Raw genomic sequence first — 19,973 nt, 5'->3', positions numbered from 1 at the left:
GAAAAAAGGATGTGTGCATGGTGTATGATAGGTGGTGTGTGTGTAAGGCAGTTTTACTGGAACAGTTCTACAGAGACAGGTTGTGCTCTGGACTCAGCACAGCGTGTATGGCTCTCACCTCATCTGAGGAAATAAAAGCAACATTTAAACCTGGCACCCAACGTGATTGGAGAAGGAAGGTGAGATAATTATGAAGCTCATCATAAAATAAAAAAGCTAATCATGAGGAAACAATGCAACCATGTGAGAATTTTAATGTAGAATATTTCTTTCTCTGTTCTAACTATCCTTAGGCCTACCACACAATTCAATTCAGTGTGCTCAACCACCCAGAAACTAAGAGGTTCCAGCAGCCATGATCCAAAGGTAAAGATGATTTCTAGAGACAGAGACAGACTTTAGTGTCATTCGTGCTATGCCAGTATGGGAGGCATGCTCAATTTAAGAGTCATCAAAACATGGATACATCCACCCAGATTATTTTTATAGTGATTACAATTAAATTACAAAATTTTTCTCCTCTCTTTCCTCCAAATCATCACATACATCCCTTCCCACTCCCATTCAGATTTATATGCTTTTTACTTACTAATTTGTCTGGGCATACTCCATGACCTATTTCACTTGCTCAGTGGAGGGAATGGTGGTGTCTTCTGACTTCTGACAATGGCTGGCAAAACTGTAAGAGTAGTGAGGGCCCAGCACCCAACCTCAGTTCTTGGCATAGTCTGTCATCTTTATGGGTGTATTAGAGAAAAGTATCCAGGTAGTCTCAGCAAAAAGGATTTTCTCATGGGCCTTCTCAATGTATCCTGGGGTTTCTTCCCTGAGAGTATCCAACAGGATGTCAATGAGGGAGGTATAGCTTTCAGCAGGGATGTCTCCTTTGGCCAAGAACACCTTGTTGTATCTACTCGCCATGAGGTATTGCTCTAGGGACACAGAGTGGTTGATGTAGACATTGGTCTAGACGTCCGTTCCAGTCAGTCATTCTATTTCTCTGTGGAACTCAGACACTCGATTCTGAGATAAAGGTTGAGGCCCAAGACCTGGTGCATATAGACTGACTGAGGAAGCTGTTCTTTGTCATCAAAGAAGCAGCATCTGAGACGGGACAAGTAAAGCTGGAAGGAGGGGTATCTTTGCCTATGTTAATCCACTGGGCCCCTATCTCCAGAATATCAAGGGCCAAAACGAGCTGCTATTTGGTCTGTTTGGTTCCTGTGGTTGGCAGGAAATTCAGTTTTGGCAGAACAAAAGTTAGTAGGTCCAGCTCTTCTCCACATTTACTGAGATTCAGGCTATTCCAGTTCTAGTTGTCCTTGAGTTTCTCCTACATGTCCGGCCACTGCCTGCAGGATCTAGCCTGTGGTGGCCTCAGTCTCGACCTTGAGATGCCAGTAGATTCACAGTTCACCTTAAATGCCCTCGCCACCATCTTTTGTGATGTGGTACTCCCGTGATCTAACTCACAGCAGCTATGCTGAGCGATGTTTTCTTCTGCTTTTACAGGGTCAGGAAGCAAAGCAGAGCCTTGTAAACAGCCCAACAGTGATGTGATAATTGGGCAACAGGAAGTTTTCATATTCCATACACTGGCAGCCCTACATTCTTGTTTCCATATGCTCTTCTCCCATAGTTGTCCAGACAGAAGCCAAGGACAAAGGTCCAAGCCTTTGGCATGGACCTTACTCAGCTGTGTTTGAGAAAACCTAACATACCTGCTCTCTAATATTCCTTTCAGCACTTTCAGCTGTTTATCCTTACCCTGTGGTCTGAAGTTACCCATAATATTCAGAGAGGTCCACTTACCTGCTTACGAACTTGTGTTCCCTTTTCTGGTGCCCCCTGTCGGCACAGGGACAGAGAAATGGGGAGAAAGCTCATGCCCCAGACACAAGCATCAGCGTGTAGATCTAAATTCCATTGTTCAGTACAAAAGCTTACATACGTCTCAACCAGTAAGAGTGCAGGTAGCTAATCAAGGGCTAAGGAAGGACACTTGCTGTCCTGCTGAATCGAGTTTGCTTGCCTGTGGTTCTGTAGGGAAGAGGGTCGATCGCCCAAGGGCGTTTCTCTTAAGATGGAGGAAGTAGTCATCACCCTGGGCTCTGGTCCATTGTTTTGTCTCTCTGGTTGCCAGGCGCCCTGTTATATCCACTGCCAGTTCAGGATCCCTAGAGCAGTAAGAGAAGACCAAGGCATCTTGCTCCATGTCACTTCTTCTACTAGGTTTACTCTAACATCCTCTACACTTACTGCTATTTCATGTGTATGTGTGGACATATATATTCCTAAATATAACCTGCTCTGTCCACTCATTACTACCCATATGTGGGTTTTAAGGGTAGATTGCTGGGCACTAGAAAACCAACTGATCTTCATGAGTATTTATAGTTCTTGTCTGTAAACAGTTGTTACTAAGCTTATTTTCAGACATTATCGTAGTTATTTTACCCAGTCCCTCCTTTTTCTGTATTAACCTCCTCCCCCCTTCCCCTGAGATTTTAAATGGCAGCTTTGGAGGCCAGGTAATATACAGCAGAGTCATATTTAAGGAAACAGCAAGTGATACCTGATAGGCAAAGCTGTGAGTCTAATCTAGGTTTCAGTGGGGGCTACAGGAAGTGTAAACAACAGAAGTGCAGAATGTCACTTTTGTACCAAAGACGACAGGCATTAAGGATATAGGATACAAGCAATGTAACACAAAAGGCAGAGATATGGCCTTCCACAGTCTTTGAGGACTCAGTTCCAACCTGTCTCTAGACATAACTAGATACTGCCAAGTAGTCTATTGCATGAGTAAACATATTGTCCTGTGATATTTGGCTTAATGTTGTCAAACTCTTCACACTTTTAAAGAAAACAAGGATGTTCTGGAGATTGAACTAATTTTGGAAATTCAAGAAAGAAAAAGAAGTTTATTTACATATTTACAGCAGAGTACTGTAGGATAGAGGGATGGAATTGAAGCAAGGGTGACACTGGAATTCATTTTAGAACTTCAATAACCTTAGAGAAATGTTTGCCTTCATTTTCTTGAGCACTTTTAGAAATCACTGGGAGGGTTTGTATATACATAGCTGTGCTCACTTAAAACAAATGAAAGACTACGCTTACATTTTTTAATGGCTTTCATTTATAATACTTGACACACAATGACAATTAGTTTATTTCAGAGAGGATATTTCAGAATATGTTTAATTTTATCTAGATCTCTAATCCTCTTAAATTATTTTGTCCTGAAGTAATTATGGGATTTTTTTTCTATTTAGTTTACAAAAGACAATTAAGGAAAGTACATCATATAATTTTAAATAATCACATTTAAGCTTATGAATTAATGGAAGAATTTTTAATGTAAGTAGTATAGTCAGTTATCATTAAATTTTAATAGTCCCCATAAATTGTCTGTTATACTATATCTACTCATTAACTTCTGTAGATGTTTATTTACCATGTAAAAAATAAATGAAAACATCTAAAAACTTCTAAAAACATCATGCAGTTTCCTTGACCCTTCTAGCTACTACAATCTTCTCTCCCCTTCTTCAGCAGTATTACTGAGTTCCACCTAGTGTTTGGTTAGGAGTCTCTGCCTCTGTTTCAATAAGTTACTAGATGAAGCCTGTCTAATGGCAATCAGGTCAGGCATCAATCTATGAATATAGCAGAATATCATTAGGAATCATTTCATTGACTTTTTTCCAGTTGAGTTTGGTTTTATCCTTGGTCTCTGGGCTATCAGCCTCTGCATCATGGCTCTACAGATAGTATCGGGGTGGTTTTCCTCTTGGCCATAGGTCTCAAGATGGACCAGTCTTTAGTTGGCCACTACCATGATTTCTGTGCTAATTTACTCCAGCACATTCTGTTGGCAGCACCGTCCATAAAATCAACTAACATGGGCTGATAATGGCTTACAAAGACTGAACTAACCATCAGGGGGCGAGCATGAGACTGACCTAGGTCCTCTGCACCTAAGTAACAGTTGTAGTTGTGTACCTTGGTCTTCTTGTGAGACACTGAACAGTAGGGACAGGAACTGTCTCTGACTTTTTGCCTGCCTTTGGGACACTTTTCCTCCTACTGTATTATATTATCTAATATTAATACAACAGGATGTTCCTAGTCTTACTGCATATGCCATGTTTGGCAGATACCCATGGGAGGCCTGGGCTTTTCTGAAAAGAAACCGAGGAAATGGATGTCAGGCAGAGAGAAGGTGGGGGAGGGAATAGGAGGAGAGGATGGAAGAGAAACTGTGGTGGGGATTTTAAAAATAATACAAGAGAGAGAGAGAGAGAGAGAGAGAGAGAGAGAGAGAGAGAGAGAGAGAAATGTAGCGTATGGTTCTTACATTAAATAGATACAAATAAATTGTATTCCATAGAAATAAACCATTAATATAAAATGTTACTTTATTGAATGTAGTATCCTAAAAATATGTCTACCTTTTTATTACTTTACCATCAATTAAAATCAAGAACATTCTAAATCTGTTTAACACCTTTTTAAAAAAGAATTATTTATATTATGAACACATGGTCACGGTCTTCAGACACATCAGAAGAGGGCATTGAATCTTGTCACAGATGGTTGTGAGCCACTGTATGGTTGTTGGGAATTAAACTCAGGACCTCTGGAGGAGCAGCCAGTGCTCTTAACTGCAGAACCATCTCTCCAGCCCCTACAATTTATTTTTTAATAGATAAGAATGTCACTACACATATTTCATATTATTTTAGAGCCAACATAATGCAGAATAAAAATTGCTGAGGTAATTCTAAATTATAATCCTGAAGCATTGTATGTAATTCAAAGACGTATTCAAAAATAATTTTATTTGAAGTTTGACTCTGGAAATATTAAATTTGAGTGTCTTTCCCCCATAAATGTTAAATGATGGACTCTTAGCTTTTGAATCATAAAGTATGTTTGCGTGTATGTAATAATTAACCTTAGCTAGTAACTTGATTGGATCTTTAGAGAACAATGATACACACCTCTGTGAGTCTGCGAGTATTTCCTGGAAGGACTCAATAAAGACGTTAGAGCTGCCCCCAGAATGGGCAGCACCAGCAACGGCTCGCAAAGAGATCTACAGAAACATGTATCTGCTATGATGCAGGCACTGTTGTCATCCTTCCCTGTCTTCAGAACTCAGCTTCTTTGGCTTTTTCAGTGAGCCTAGAAACTCACTGAGAGTCCTCCATGCCCTCATTGCATGGTTAACTGAGCAGCTACTGGTTTCCTATCCTCACAGGCATGAAGCTGGACACTATTATGCCAATTCTATAGAACTGTGCAAGCCAATATTGCAAACTTACTATTCTGTCTCTGTCTCTCTTTCTCTGTATCCCTTTCTCTCTGTTTCTCTATGTGTGCATGTGTGTGTGTGTGCACTTGTGCACATGCATGTGTGATGAAGGTTTAAGTTAAAAATCTTAGCTAACATGATAATTAGTCCTAATTCATTTATATGTTGGCAGTTATTTTACAAGAGTAATTTGTTACATGTACCTATTTTCACAAATATTGACTCAAACTGTATCTCTCTCTCTCTCCCTCTTCTCTCTCTCTCTGTCTCTCTCTCTCTCTCTCTCTCTGTGTGTGTGTGTGTGTGTGTGTGTTATTCTCTGTTTACTTTATAGATATATGCTGACAAACATTATATTTTTGAAAACATATTATTTCATTGTGGCAAATGGCTTTAATTGCAGTACTTGAGAGGAAGATGACAAAAGAATTTGAGGCCAGCCAGGTCTCCTTGGTAAGTAAGCTACATACCGAGATACTGACCTTGAACGCAAACAAATAAAAAAGAAAAAAAAAACAACAAAAAACAGAAAATAAAATTGTTCCTGTTATTGTCATGTGTCAGTGTCGTTTTAAAACTATATATTGGTGTCTGTCTCTGCTTTCATTTTTCATATTTTGTGATTGCTTTTTTCATGCTCAATACTGAAATGAGAAAGAAAAGCAACAAAAACTTTTTAAATATATTGTTGAATTATTGCAGTTAAAATTAATCAGGGTTTTTTTTTTTTTACCCAGCTTTGATCATTTAATTCCCAAATAAAAGACACAAAACCTTTATATTAAAATTAAGCCTTAACCAGCACTTATGGCTATTTTATCTACTTCCTTATAAATGACTCCAAGATATAACTTTCCATGTTTGTCTGGATCACTCTTACTCCACCTGGCCAGCCCTCCTGGCCAGCTCTCATGATCCCTTACAGCATGACATCTTCCTCTCTCCTCACTACTCACCCTTTCTCCTCAGATCCCAAGCCCTGGGAACTGAAGCTCCACCCACCTCTCTCCTGCCCAGCTACAGGCAGTAGGCATCTTTCTTCAGCTAATAGTTTCAAATTTAGGAGCAAGGTCACATAGCATCACTTGGCTTACATGAGGATTACATTGACCCTGAGGCTACCAAAGGCATTAGAATACACATCAACAGACCACACTTCAACACTGAATTAAATACTAATACTTGAATATCTACCCGGAAAGTATGATTCCCAAAGAGAGTATGACTACAAAATATAGAAAAAGAGGATTTAATTAAGCAAGTAGTATGAAGGAAACTTCATGAATGCTCTGTAGTCAGAGGAAACGAATTATAAGTGGGCTAAATAAATGGTAGAAAAGACTTCATGGGGCTGGAGAGATGGCTCAGCATTTAAGAGCACTGACTGCTCTTCCCGAGGTCCTGAGTTCAAATCCCAGCAGCCACATGATGGCTCATAACCATCTGTAATGAGACCTGATGCCCTCTTCTGGTGTGTCTGAAGACAGCTATACTGTACTTATACATAAAATAATAAATAAATATCTAAGATTCTTTTAAAAAAAGACTTCATTACAAGTGAAATAAATGTTTTATTATCTTTTTCCAAAGGCAAATTATTTAAAATAAAGGGGAAACATAGTCCAGAGTAGAAACCAAAAGTAGTTTCAAGCCAGGAGGAAGGAATATATTAGTAAATATTAGGAAATATTAGAAAAGTGCTCCTAGCTCTGCTCCACTTATCTATCCCACATAAATTTTCTCTGTCTGAGCATTAAACCTAAATACAAATTAAAAACTAGGTTTATAGAATAAAATAGCAGGTATATGTACAACAATAGACTAAATAATGCTTTTGGGAAAAAATATCATTTTAAAATATCTGATACAAATCTATAGGTAAAGTATCCTGTTTAAATCAATATTTCAAGCAGTTATCATGATATGACAGGGAGGCCAACAAGTTTTACCAACACAATAATCAAATTAAATATAAAATAAATTCACATAATTAATTAGAAACTTAATTTCCCTGTAATCACCAATCAGACAGCAACCTACTAGGTTCTATAATGACAACTAGATGAATAGTTCATTCAGCTCCTCAAGAACTATAATCCAAAGATTGTGCAGATAGTAATTTTATACAAAAATAGTTTGGATACTCACAAACTAAGCCGCAGTGATGAAGGAAAGTTGCTGCTGACTGTATTTGTAGCATTTGAAAGAGTGGCCACAGGTGGCAAACCAGATGATTACACTTAAAGAAAGCTGTTTGACACTTTGAAAAGGGAAAATGCATCGACAATTAGAAACACTGTAGGTGAGCATCTCTATGCCAGCGCAGCAGTGGGGGTTGCTAGCATAAAGATAATTGCTGCTGGTGGTATAGACCAGCGTGAAGGATTGTGAAATTCAGGGCAGCAAATGGAAGGTTGGGAAGAATGCCAGTTTTGCTGGGGCCATCCTCTCTGTACTTCCTAGGCTAATAAACCTCAAACTTGAAGAAAAGCATTCATATATTAGTTAACTTTGGAGGAAGCGTTACCGACCAAAATGCTAATTTACTTTAAATAAAAGTAGAAAAGCAATCGACTTCCTTTGCTCATTTTCAGAATGTGGAATAAACAACATGGGAAAGCCAGTCACACACTGTAGTTCAGAAAACTTGGGATCTGCAGTCTGGAATTGAAAAGCAACTTTATTTATACCATGATTTGTATTATTTCATTTATATCTAACTTTAATTCCATTGATGATCTTACCTCAAAAATGGTTGGAATTTTTCAAGCATGTCCTTGTTCAACACCACTCAGGGGATATTTCCGTACTGGTTGAAAGAATAATGGGATATACTTAGAGTCTAGTGGGGAGGGAGCACTCACTGAGTCCTGGCCCAGTGAGTTTGTGATCATTTTTGCTAAGTTCTATGCTGTTTTTACACATTTTACTGAGTTTATTACTTTTGGAACATTGTTGATGGTTCCATCCGTTTTTTCTTCATTATCAGAATTTATAATTTTTTACCTTTTCTTTACATATATTAAAGAAATCCATGCTTCCTTTCTTTCTCAAATCCTTCCTTCCTTCCTTCCTTCCTTCCTTCCTTCCTTCCTACCTCCTACCTTTCTTTCTTTCTTTCTTTCTTTCTTTCTTTCTTTCTTTCTTTCTTTCTTTCTTTCTTTCTTTCTTTCTTGGCAACAGAGACTCTTTCACCAGGTCACCCACATTTCATTCCAGTTTACCAATCTCAATGTTTCATCCCTAACTAGGTTGGAAGGTAACCTAGTTGTTCTTCAATACCATCACTCTCTTATCTGACAATGAGCCTTTTATTTTTGCTTTGAGTATTGTGACTTACCAGGGGAGGTTAGCTGACTTTCTCACCCTCATTCATATTATTTATCTTGCTTATCTCCGCTAGTCATAAAGTGTTGGCCAGACAACAGGACTGTTAGAATACTGAACGTGTAAGTCATCAAGGATGATGTTTAGAAGAGGAATGGTTTAGCTGAAGTTAAAACTGGCAACAATCAATCAGTAGGAGTTGATGAAATCGAAAATCACGAATGAACAATGCAATGTAGAAAAGGGCCAAAGTTGAACAGAAGTAAAATTTGAACTACGTAAAATGATGAATGTTTTAACAGAGGAGTAAAAATCTCTGAAGGGAGAATCATCGGGAACATCTAGCAGAGTCTGATTTCTCTAAACTTGAGAAAATGCAAATCTTTCCTCATATCACTAGCAGAGCAAAACACTCAGGAAGATTGACAAGAGATCAGAATCATTTCCTGGAAGCTTTCATTTACAGAGGCAGTTCCCCTAGACCTGGGAGATGATGTTCTTGTTGATAGATTTGCATCTCAATGTGAGAGAAATGACGCACAGGTGCACAGTGTCTAAAATAACTGCTCTATGATAGCGTTCACATATATGTCTATCATAATCTTTTCATTGATATAATCAGTAACCTCCTGGGCAACCTGGACCTTCCATAGGTGACATTTTAATAATCCCTCCATTCATAGGGTTACAGCCTATGGATATGGCCTTGTGATCTCAAGAATTGTTATTGTAGCTCCAGTCTTTAAATGATCAGGTATTACGATACTAAATTCTACACTGGCTTCTCATTATACCCCTCACAGACTATACATTCGTACCACAGGCTCCCTTCTGTCCACTTCTCCCTGTTATTCCCTGCCTCCTATCCTCTCTAGATCTACTGCTCCTCCACTTCCCTTGAGAAAAGAGCAGGACTCTCAGTGATGTCAACCAAACACGGCATAGCATGAGTTAATAAGACTAAGCATAGACCCTCATATAGAGGCTGGACCAGGCAACCCAGTAGGAGGAAATGGGTCCCACAACCAGGAGGAAGTCAGAGATCCCTCTACTCCTGCTGTTAGGAGACTGACAAAACCCAAAGCTGAACAACAAGGGAAAACCACAGAAATCCATTGGTTTGTGCTTCTGTCTCTATGAGCCCTTAGGTACCCTATTTATTTGATTCTGTGAGCCATGTTCTCTTGTTGTCCTCAACCCCTCTGACTCCAACAGTCCTTCCTTCTGTGAGGGATCTTTGCACTCTGCCTAATATTTGGATGTAGGTCTCTGTGTCTGCCGCTGGAGTCAGCCTCTCTGATGATGATCGGGCTAAGCACTGATTTGATGAGTATAGAAGATTATCATTAGGAATCATTTCTTTGCCTTTTACTTACTTACTTAATTAATTAATTAATTAATTTTTGTCACTCGTGTTTGATTCTACCCTAAGTCTCTGAGTCCTGCAGCTTCCTGGCCATTCAGACAGTGTCTGGTATAAGTTACCTCCTGTGACTTGGACTTCGAATTAGACTAGCACTAGTTGGCCACTCCTACAAGCTCTGAGCCACATTTGCCACAGTATATCCTATAGGGAAGACAGGTTGTAAGTTTTGTGGTTTTATTGCCAGATTGGTATTCTAGTCCAACCACTGTGACCCTTTCCTGGTTACACAAGATAACCAGGTCAGGCTCCATATTCTCCATTAGCAGTCCTCAGTAGCATCACGCTCATAGATTTCAGGAAGTTTCCATTGTATTAGTTTTCCAAAACTCCCCTGAAATGCCCACCTGTTTCAGTTATCTCTCCCTGTACTCTCTCTGACCATCCCTCTCTCCCTCACCTCATGCTTTCTGTTTCCATTGCCCCCAAAGTCTGGTTCACCTGCACAATCTCCTTTCCCTCTGAACTTGATACAAGAGAAAGTAGGAAATATCACTGCTGTAGGAGACAATTTTCTATACAGAATGCTGATGGCATACCCACTAAGGTCGACAATTAATAAATGGGACCTCATGACACTGAAAAGCTTCTGTAAGGCAAAGGACACTGCCAATGGGCTTATCTCTAAAATATTTAAAGAATTCATAAAACCAAAACATGAAGAAAGCAACCAATCCAATTAAAAAATGGGGTACACCCGGCCCGCAGCAGCTCTCTGCTCCCAGACCCGGTGAGAGAGAGACCCAACCGCCTGGTCAGGTGGGCACTCCTGAGGCTGCAGAGCGGAAGAGACCACCAACACTGCTCACCCCTGCCCACATCCCTGGCCCAAGAGGAAACTGTATAAGGCCTCTGGGCTCCCGTGGGGGAGGGCCCAGGAGCGGCAGGACTTCTGCGCCTGAGACACCTCCGGAACCTGAAAGAAACAGACCGGATAAACAGTCCTCTGCACCCAAATCCCGTGGGAGGGAGAGCTAAACCTTCAGAGAGGCAGACAAGCCTGGGAAACCAGAAGAGACTGCTCCCTGCACACACATCTCGGACGCCAGAGGAAAAAGCCAAAGACCATCTGGAACCCTGGTGCACTGAAGCTCCCGGAAGGGGCGGCACAGGTCTTCCTGGTTGCTGCCGCTGCAGAGAGCCCCTGGGCAGCACCCCACGAGCGAACCTGAGCCTCGGGACCACAGGTAAGACCAAATTTTCTGCTGCAAGAAAGCTGCCTGGTGAACTCAAGACACAGGCCCACAGGAACAGCTGAAGACCTGTAGAGAGGAAAAACTACACGCCGGAAAGCAGAACACACTGTCCCCATAACTGACTGAAAGAGAGGAAAACAGGTCTACAGCACTCCTGACACACAGGCTTATAGGTCAGTCTAGCCACTGTCAGAAATAGCAGAACAAAGTAACACTAGAGATAATCTGATGGCGAGAGGCAAGCGCAGGAACCCAAGCAACAGAAACCAAGACTGCATGCCATCATCGGAGCCCAATTCTCCCGCCAAAACAAACATGGAATATCCAAACACACCAGAAAAGCAAGATCTAGTTTCAAAATCATATTTGATCATGATGCTGGAGGACTTCAAGAAAGACATGAACACACTTAGGGAAACACAGGAAATCATTAATAAACAAGTAGAGGCCTACAGAGAGGAATGGCAAAAATCCCTGAAAGAATTCCAGGAAAACACAATCAAACAGATGAAGGAATTAAAAATGGAAATAGAAGCAATCAAGAAAGAACACATGGAAACAACCCTGGATATAGAAAACCAAAAGAAGAGACAAGGAGCTGTAGATACAAGCTTCACCAACAGAATACAAGAGATGGAAGAGAGAATCTCAGGAGCAGAAGATTCCATAGAAATCATTGACTCAACTGTCAAAGATAATGTAAAGCGGAAAAAGCTACTGGTCCAAAACATACAGGAAATCCAGGACTCAATGAGAAGATCAAACCTAAGGATAATAGGTATAGAAGAGAGTGAAGACTCCCAGCTCAAAGGACCAGTAAATATCTTCAACAAAATCATAGAAGAAAACTTCCCTAACCTAAAAAAAGAGGTACCCATAGGCATACAAGAAGCCTACAGAACTCCAAATAGATTGGACCAGAAAAGAAACACCTCCCGTCACATAATTGTCAAAACACCAAACGCACAAAATAAAGAAAGAATATTAAAAGCAGTAAGGGAAAAAGGTCAAGTAACATATAAAGGCAGACCTATCAGAATCACACCAGACTTCTCGCCAGAAACTATGAAGGCCAGAAGATCCTGGACTGATGTCATACAGACCCTAAGAGAACACAAATGCCAGCCCAGGTTACTGTATCCAGCAAAACTCTCAATTAACATTGATGGAGAAACCAAGATATTCCATGACAAAACCAAATTTACACAATATCTTTCTACAAATCCAGCACTACAAAGGATAATAAATGGTAAAGCCCAACATAAGGAGGCAAGCTATACCCTAGAAGAAGCAAGAAACTAATCGTCTTGGCAACAAAACAAAGAGAATGAAAGCACACAAACATAACTTCACATCCAAATATGAATATAAAGGGAAACAATAAACACTATTCCTTAATATCTCTCAATATCAATGGCCTCAACTCCCCAATAAAAAGACATAGATTAACAAACTGGATACGCAACGAGGACCCTGCATTCTGCTGCCTACAGGAAACACACCTCAGAGACAAAGACAGACACTACCTCAGAGTGAAAGGCTGGAAAACAACTTTCCAAGCAAATGGTCAGAAGAAGCAAGCTGGAGTAGCCATTCTAATATCAAATAAAATCAATTTCCAACTAAAAGTCATCAAAAAAGATAAGGAAGGACACTTCATATTCATCAAAGGAAAAATCCACCAAGATGAACTCTCAATCCTAAATATCTATGCCCCAAATACAAGGTCACCTACATACGTAAAAGAAACCTTACTAAAGCACAAAACACACATTGCACCTCACACAATAATAGTGGGAGATTTCAACACCCCACTCTCATCAATGGACAGATCATGGAAACAGAAATTAAACAGTGATGTCGACAGACTAAGAGAAGTCATGAGCCAAATGGACTTAACGGATATTTATAGAACATTCTATCCTAAAGCAAAAGGATATACCTTCTTCTCAGCTCCTCATGGTACTTTCTCCAAAATTGACCATATAATTGGTCAAAAAACGGGCCTCAACAGGTACAGAAAGATAGAAATAATCCCATGCGTGCTATCGGACCACCACGGCCTAAAACTGGTCTTCAATAACAATAAGGGAAGAATGCCCACATATACGTGGAAATTGAACAATGCTCTACTCAATGATAACCTGGTCAAGGAAGAAATAAAGAAAGAAATTAAAAACTTTTTAGAATTTAATGAAAATGAAGATACAACATACTCAAACTTATGGGACACAATGAAAGCTGTGCTAAGAGGAAAACTCATAGCGCTGAGTGCCTGCAGAAAGAAACAGGAAAGAGCATATGTCAGCAGCTTGACAGCACACCTAAAAGCTCTAGAACAAAAAGAAGCAAATACACCCAGGAGGAGTAGAAGGCAGGAAATAATCAAACTCAGAGCTGAAATCAACCAAGTAGAAACAAAAAGGACCATAGAAAGAATCAACAGGACCAAAAGTTGGTTCTTTGAGAAAATCAACAAGATAGATAAACCCTTAGCCAGACTAACGAGAGGACACAGAGAGTGCGTCCAAATTAACAAAATCAGAAATGAAAAGGGAGACATAACTACAGATTCAGAGGAAATTCAAAAAATCATCAGATCTTACTATAAAAACCTATATTCAACAAAATTTGAAAATCTTCAGGAAATGGACAATTTCCTAGACAGATACCAGGTATCAAAGTTAAATCAGGAACAGATAAACCAGTTAAACAACCCCATAACTCCTAAGGAAATAGAAGCAGTCATTAAAGGTCTCCCAACCAAAAAGAGCCCAGGTCCAGACGGGTTTAGTGCAGAATTCTATCAAACCTTCATAGAAGACCTCATACCAATATTATCCAAACTATTCCACAAAATTGAAACAGATGGAGCCCTACCGAATTCCTTCTACGAATCTACAATTACTCTTATACCTAAACCACACAAAGACACAACAAAGAAAGAGAACTTCAGAACAATTTCCCTTATGAATATCGACGCAAAAATACTCAATAAAATTCTGGCAAACCGAATTCAAGAGCACATCAAAACAATCATCCACCATGATCAAGTAGGCTTCATCCCAGGCATGCAGGGATGGTTTAATATACGGAAAACCATCAACGTGATCCATTATATAAACAAACTGAAAGAACAGAACCACATGATCATTTCATTAGATGCTGAGAAAGCATTTGACAAAATTCAACACCCCTTCATGATAAAAGTCCTGGAAAGAATAGGAATTCAAGGCCCATACCTAAACATAGTAAAAGCCATATACAGCAAACCAGTTGCTAACATTAAACTAAATGGAGAGAAACTTGAAGCAATCCCACTAAAATCAGGGACTAGACAAGGCTGCCCACTCTCTCCCTACTTATTCAATATAGTTCTTGAAGTTCTAGCCAGAGCAATCAGACAACAAAAGGAGATCAAAGGGATACAGATCGGAAAAGAAGAGGTCAAAATATCACTATTTGCAGATGATATGATAGTATATTTAAGTGATCCCAAAAGTTCCACCAGAGAACTACTAAAGCTGATAAACAACTTCAGCAAAGTGGCTGGGTATAAAATTAACTCAAATAAATCAGTTGCCTTCCTCTATACAAAAGAGAAACAAGCCGAGAAAGAAATTAGGGAAACGACACCCTTCATAATAGACCCAAATAATATAAAGTACCTCGGTGTGACTTTAACCAAGCAAGTAAAAGATCTGTACAATAAGAACTTCAAGACACTGAAGAAAGAAATTGAAGAAGACCTCAGAAGATGGAAAGATCTCCCATGCTCATGGATTGGCAGGATTAATATAGTAAAAATGGCCATTTTACCAAAAGCAATCTACAGATTCAATGCAATCCCCATCAAAATACCAATCCAATTCTTCAAAGAGTTAGACAGAACAATTTGCAAATTCATCTGGAATAACAAAAAACCCAGGATAGCTAAAGCTATCCTCAACAATAAAAGGACTTCAGGGGGAATCACTATCCCTGAACTCAAGCAGTATTACAGAGCAATAGTGATAAAAACTGCATGGTATTGGTACAGAGACAGACAGATAGACCAATGGAATAGAATTGAAGACCCAGAAATGAACCCACACACCTATGGTCACTTGATTTTTGACAAAGGAGCCAAAACCATCCAATGGAAAAAAGATAGCATTTTCAGCAAATGGTGATGGTTCAACTGGAGGGCAACATGTAGAAGAATGCAGATCGATCCATGCTTATCACCCTGTACAAAGCTTAAGTCGAAGTGGATCAAGGACCTCCACATCAAACCAGACACACTCAAACTAATAGAAGAAAAACTAGGGAAGCATCTGGAACACATGGGCACTGGAAAAAATTTCCTGAACAAAACACCAATGGCTTATGCTCTAAGATCAAGAATTGACAAATGGGATCTCATAAAATTGCAAAGCTTCTGTAAGGCAAAGGACACTGTGGTTAGGACAAAACGGCAACCAACAGATTGGGAAAAGATCTTTACCAACCCTACAACAGATAGAGGCCTTATATCCAAAATATACAAAGAACTCAAGAAGTTAGACCGCAGGGAAACAAATAACCCTATTAAAAAATGGGGTTCAGAGCTAAACAAAGAATTCACAGCTGAGGAATGCCGAATGGCTGAGAAACACCTAAAGAAATGTTCAACATCTTTAGTCATAAGGGAAATGCAAATCAAAACAACCCTGAGATTTCACCTCACACCAGTGCGATTGGCTAAGATCAAAAACTCAGGCGACAGCAGATGCTGGCGAGGTTGTGGAGAAAGAGGAACACTCCTCCATTGTTGGTGGGATTGCAGACTGGTAAAACCATTCTGGAAATCAGTCTGGAGGTTCCTCAGAAAATTGGACATTGAACTGCCTGAGGATCCAGCTATACCTCTCTTGGGCATATACCCAAAAGATGCCTCAACATATAAAAGAGACACGTGCTCCACTATGTTCATCGCAGCCTTATTTATAATAGCCAGAAAATGGAAAGAACCCAGATGCCCTTCAACAGAGGAATGGATACAGAAAATGTGGTACATCTACACAATGGAATACTACTCAGCTATCAAAAACAACGAGTTTATGAAATTCGTAGGCAAATGGTTGGAACTGGAAAATATCATCCTGAGTGAACTAACCCAATCACAGAAAGACATACATGGTATGCACTCATTGATAAGTGGCTATTAGCCCAAATGCTTGAATTACCCTAGATCCCTAGAACAAACGAAACTCAAGACGGATGATCAAAATGTGAATGCTTCACTCCTTCTTTAAATGAGGAAAAAGAATACCCTTGGCAGGGAAGGGAGAGGCAAAGATTAAAACAGAGACTGAAGGAACACCCATTCAGAGCCTGTCCCACATTTGGCCCATACATATACAGCCACCCAATTAGACAAGATGGATGAAGCAAAGAAGTGCAGACCGACAGGAGTCGGATGTAGATCGCTCCTGAGAGACACAGCCAGAATACAGCAAATACAGAGGCGAATGCCAGCAGCAAACCACTGAACTGAGAATAGGTCCCCTATTGAAGGAATCAGAGAAAGAACTGGAAGAGCTTGAAGGGGCTCGAGACCCCAAAAGTACAACAATGTCAAGCAACCAGAGCTTCCAGGGAGTAAGCCACTACCTAAAGACTATACATGGACTGACCCTGGACTCTGACCCCATAGGTAGCAATGAATATCCTAGTAAGAGCACCAGTGGAAGGGGAAGCCCTGGGTCCTGCTAAGACTGAACCCCCAGTGAACTAGTCTATGGGGGGAGGGCAGCAATGGTGGGAGGGTTGGGAGGGGAACACCCATAAGGAAGGGGAGGGGGGAGGGGGATGTTTGCCCGGAAACCGGGAAAGGGAATAACACTCGAAATGTATATAAGAAATACTCAAGTTAATAAAAAAAAAAAAAAAGAAAAAAAAAAGAATGGCATTTATGAACTGCGAGTTTATTTCAAAAAATATCTATGGGAAAGTATTGGGTTTTATGAGCAGTTTTACAGCAGTAATCTGGTGACCATCCTAATAAAACTCTGAAGTAATTCTAAAAAAAAAAAAATGGGGTACAGATATAAACAGAGAATTCCCATTAAATGAATCCTAAATGTCTGAGAAGTACTTAAGTAAATGCTCAACATCCTTAGCCATCGGGGAAATGCAAATCAAACCTACATTGAGATTCCACCTTACACCTGTCAAAATGGCTATCAACAATGACACGAGTGACAGATCGTGCTAGTGAGGATGTGGAACAAGGGAATATTCTTTAATAGCAGGTGGGAGTGCAGCCACCATGGAAATCAATATGGTAGTTCCTCATTAAATTGGTAATCAAAATAAATTCCTCTTAAAGACTAGAGTTTCGAATAGAAAATATGATCATATTCATTATGCCCCTTATCGCTAATGTCTATCATGAAATATCCAATGGAGAAAACATAAAAGTTGGTATAGTTACAGCGGTTCATGTTTTCAGGTAGATTCTGAGGCATCATGGCAGGAAAGTCAAGGGAAATGTTAGGATATGGGGGCTGAAGGATGAGTGGTGAGGCAAACACCATTTCCTGTTGCCAATGGGAAGCAGAGAAAACCCAATCAGAACAAAGGAGAGGTATAAACTTTAAATGAAGTCCTAAAACCACCATAGATTTCAAAATATTATCACAAGCTGGGGACCTAAAGTGAAATCTTTTGCTAAGGAAGGATGTTCAAATTGAAATCATGGGAAAGGCTCTAAGGGAATCATTTCAATCTTGTTCACTTTCGCTTCCATTGAAAATGAAGTTGGTTCCCAAGAGCACAGAACATAACACAATGTGTAATCAACTTGGGCCAGAGAAAGTATCCTAGTAGCAGTAGGAACAACATAGGAGAATGTTTCCTTATAATATTAGTAATAGAAAAAATGGCAGGCTAGTCAGGTAACAGTAACCTGGACATTAATATTTTACTTAGACCTTAACATGTGTACTACAATATTGTCGTTTTGTAAGGTCTAAATATGGGTATCATGGATATCTGTAGTCTTAGATTTTTTAAAACCTACTTTAATAAGGGTTCCAAAATGCTTTCACCCTCCCTTCTAGTCCATTGTCCAAAGGTAGAGAAATAGGACAAGGGCATGTGGAACTGTTAAGAAGTGGTTGGGTGATAGAGCCACCCACTCATCTCCAATTTTTCAACCAAGAATTGCTCGTGTCTAAAGGAAATACAGAGACAAAGTGTGCAGCAGAGACTGAAGGAAAGGCCATCCAGAGACTGCCTCGCCTAGGGATCCATCCCTTATACAGTCACCAAACACAGACACTACTGTCCTATTGGGGATGCCAAGACGTGTTTGCTCACAGGAGTCTAATATAGCTGTCTCCTGAGAGGCTCTGCCAGGGCCTGACATATATAGAGGCAGATGCTCACAGTCAGCCATTAGACTACCAATCAGAACAAATGGAACCCACGGCTCCAGCTGAACATGTAGCAGAGGATGGGACTTGTCCGGCTTCAATGGCAGAAGGGGCCCTTGGTTCTGTGAAGGCTCAATGCCCCAGTGTAGGGGAATGCCAGGGTCAAGAGGTGGCAGTGGGTAGGTGGATGGCTGAAGCAGAGGGAGGGGGAATGGAATAGGGGATTTCAGGAGAAGAAACAGAAAAAGGGACTAACATTTGAAATGTAAATAAATAAAATATCCAATTCAAAAAGAAGTAGTAGTTTTCTGGACTATTCTGATCTTCCTTTGTAAGGATACTACAGTCCAGTTCAGTAGTGTCAGGATATTAGCAGTCTAGTTCAGGAATGTCAGGATATCAAATGCAAAGCAGCTGCAATGGCATGATCCTGGAGAAACAGCCAATCAGACACAGCTGGGCCCCCACCCAATCTGCTTAAGTAAGAGGAAGCAACAAGAGCACATGATCCACTATGGTTATAGCAGCCTTATTTAAAATAGCCAGAAGCTGGATGTCCCTCAACAGAGGAATGGATACAGTCTCTCTCTCTCTCTCTCTCTCTCTCTCTCTCTCTCTCTCTCTCTCTCTCTCTTTCTCTCTCTCTCTCCCTCTTCCTCTCTTTCTCTCTCTTGAACTCCAGGTGTTATTGTATAAATGGGTGAATATTTTAGAGTACCATTTTTAATGGAAAGTCAAATACTCATTTTTAAAAAGCAAGTTTGATTTGTGATATTTCTAACTTTCTATAAAGTCTACACACTTATACTTTCTATGAAACCATCACAAAAGAAATTAGTGTCAAGGTAATATGACTTAATTTTTTATAGGCGTGCATTGGACGCCTATAAAACAGTTAATTTCAATAGAAATTTAGGACATGATTTTTTTAATATCTTAAAATTATTTTTATATTTAAATTTTTATTTTTTTAAATTTTCTCTTTTTCTTTCTTTATTTTTGGTGGTCCTGAGGATCACACTGAATACAGTACATATGCTAAGTATGACAGAGTTATGTCCTAATTTAATGATGAATAAGTAGTAGTTACATGAAGAAAAACCATGAGTAAAATGTGTACACTAGGCCTTCAAAAATGAGAAACCCTATATGTTTCAACTACATTTATGTCACTATACACCTGAAATAATTGTAGGAGGAGAAGTTGCGGTGACTTGGTCATCTATAGGCTGTATTAATTTCAAGGTCCCCATGATACCTCCTGCCCAACTGTGTATAAAAACTGGCAAGCTTGGTAATTAGAT

At 39.8% G+C, this 19,973-nt stretch overlaps 1 pseudogene; it reads right to left on the bottom strand.

Moving 5' to 3' along the window:
- Positions 1–588: 588 nt before the first annotated feature.
- Psmd8-ps2 (proteasome 26S subunit, non-ATPase 8, pseudogene 2) lies at positions 589–1,370 on the bottom strand (annotated as a pseudogene).
- Positions 1,371–19,973: the final 18,603 nt, after the last annotated feature.

This window comes from Rattus norvegicus, chromosome 15 (assembly GCF_036323735.1).
Source record: "Rattus norvegicus strain BN/NHsdMcwi chromosome 15, GRCr8, whole genome shotgun sequence".
NCBI lineage: Eukaryota > Metazoa > Chordata > Mammalia > Rodentia > Muridae > Rattus > Rattus norvegicus.
The sequence above is the reverse complement of the archived record's forward strand: the minus strand, read 5'-3'. Positions and strand labels throughout refer to the sequence as shown.